The 2,500-nt window shown below is 40.2% G+C and overlaps 1 protein-coding gene across 1 annotated transcript in view; it reads left to right on the forward strand.

The window, feature by feature from the left end:
• Positions 1-2,500, forward strand: part of LOC119589994 — a 207,275-nt gene that overhangs the window by 114,328 nt on the left and 90,447 nt on the right. The gene's annotated exons all lie outside the window — the stretch shown is intronic.

Below are 2,500 nucleotides of genomic sequence, written 5' to 3' on the forward strand. Positions count from 1 at the left end.
ACCGAGAAAAATCGCGCTCCCTTCTTAGTCATCAGTCACAGCGTCTCCAAACAATCGCGGCGTCGAGGTCCTCTGTAGCGCTGCCAAAACGTTGGTAAGATACGATGCAGAAGCACGAGAGGTCGCCCTCCTGTGCTTGTCGGTCGACAGGTGAAAGGTGGCGTCGTTAGTGCCTTTGAGGTTTGATTGCAAGCCATCGTTGAGAATATTAAGACGATTTTTAAAGACTGATGTCAAGGGTCGACAATGTTTCAGCGTTGGGAGAAACTTCTTTCTTGCTTGTTTTCTCTTGCTTCGATTTCCAAAGATGGCGTGGAGATACAACATTATGCGTGAAAGACGATTAAATAAACGGAGCACGTGCAACAATCTGCCTCGTCGTATTGAATGGTACGGGGATAACAAGTTTGTGAGTACCTATATTAAATAAATCATTTTCTGAATTGTTCTGACGCTAAAACAGCGTACCCATATTTCGTAATCTCTCTTTAGTCCATTTGTATGTCCAGGAAATCATATTCATGCTCGCCACACAAATATCCATGTGCTCATAAATCTCCGGTGCAGTTACCCCGCGTTTCATTTACGCATCTCTCACTCTCTCTCTCTCTCTCTCTCTCTCTCTCTCTCTCTCTCTCTCTCTCTCTCTCTCTCTCTCTCTCTCTCTCTCTCTCTCTCTCTCTCTCTCTCTCTCTCTCTCTCTCTCTCTCTCTCTCTCTCTCTCTCTCTCTCTCTCTCTTTACTTCGCAACAGGAAAATTATTCCTTTTTCATGTACTCACTTGACAGATGAATAGGTTATATTTTATAGGATATAATAATATAGTTTAAAATATTAATGGTATGCTATCACACACTGCTATGACTGTGTTTCAAAAATATCAGTTTACCCATGCATGTATAGTTAGCCAATAAAGTACCAAGCTAGAAATAACTTAATAACTTCTCTCGTCTCTCTCTCTCTCTCTCTCTCTCTCTCTCTCTCTCTCTCTCTCTCTCTCTCTCTCTCTCTCTCTCTCTCTCTCTCTCTCGCTCTTGCCTCTCATTATTCCTCGGCTTCCGTACCAGAGCGTTTTACTGCACAACTCTACGGTGAAATTATTCCTTCTTTCATTATTCTTGTTTCTCCTAGAAAAATAAGGATTGTGAATATGAGAGCAGAACTTAACGTACCATCTGTTTACGAAAGACTATTATACATAAATACTACATTTAGTGTCAAATCAATTAGAGAATCCCTGCATTGTACCGAGTTCCAAAGACAACTAAAACACAGAATAGAGGAGCTAACTTTTAATGACAACACCGACTCGTACTCAAATCCATGGATACAAGTAACATGTAAACACTTAGCTCAGCTGAGCATAGCCATAACTAAGACCCAACATGAACGTTCTGTCCCACCATGGAAAATGTCGGACCTAAATGTATATTATATGACTGCCCCCCCAAAAAGACAGTGTCCCCCTGCTATACCTAAGTAGTATGCATTTGCCATTATAAATGAGCATCTTGAAACTCTGTCCAGTGTATATGAATGCTACACTGACGGATCCTTGCATTCTGGAAGCAGAGCAGGATGCGCTTTTGTTGTACATAAAATAATATTTTGCAGCACCAGGATTCATGACTACGCAAAATAAGTTGGCAGGAATATTCATGGCCACTGAATTTCTATTGAATCATGGCTCAGAGGTAATATTCTGCGATTCACAGAGTGCTCTCCAGGCTCTGAACACTCTAGACAAAGGTGCAGGAAATATTGCAAATGACATCAGGATAAACGCGTAACGTGCTAAAGAACGAGGCCGTGATATACGTTTTGTGTGGATTCCATCGCATGTCGGAATCCTTAGGCATAAGCATGCTGATCGCCTAGCAAAGTCAGTATGTGACAAAGTGTGGATACAGATCTTGGATTTTATACATCATTAAAGCTTCCTTCAAAGAGGACTTGACTGAATTGATTAATTCCTAACGCCCTGAAAGATGTAGTATAAAGCACTATGACCGGTTTAGGCAAGATTCATTCACCTATGGCTTATATAAAACTAGAACAACTAGTGTGATATTGTGAATGCAAGAATCAGGCTTGGATATAGATTGTATTGGAAGGTCACTGCAGTTTGTAATGTTGAAGAAACTAAGTGTAAACTGTGCAATGAGAAATATAAGCTAACACTGGTACATTATATCTCAGGCCACTTAGCATGAGGTACGGAGAACTATGTAACTATTTCATATCATCTGATGTTTTAGAAGATATACTTATATTGTTATTATTATCATCCTAAATTTGTAGTATCACATGACCGCATATCAAATGTAGCAGTGCCTTCCTACGCCCACGCTGTACGCCGGCGTGGCAGATAAGTAGATAAAGAACTGTGTAACTGTTACTTTCTTTTAACTAATCATAATAATGTTCTAGCCTAGAATTCAAATGTAATACCATTATATAATGTTAGGACCATGCATCAAATGTACCACAGCTGGCCCAC

Source organism: Penaeus monodon, chromosome 26 (genome assembly GCF_015228065.2).
Source record: "Penaeus monodon isolate SGIC_2016 chromosome 26, NSTDA_Pmon_1, whole genome shotgun sequence".
Classification (NCBI taxonomy): Eukaryota; Metazoa; Arthropoda; class Malacostraca; order Decapoda; family Penaeidae; genus Penaeus; species Penaeus monodon.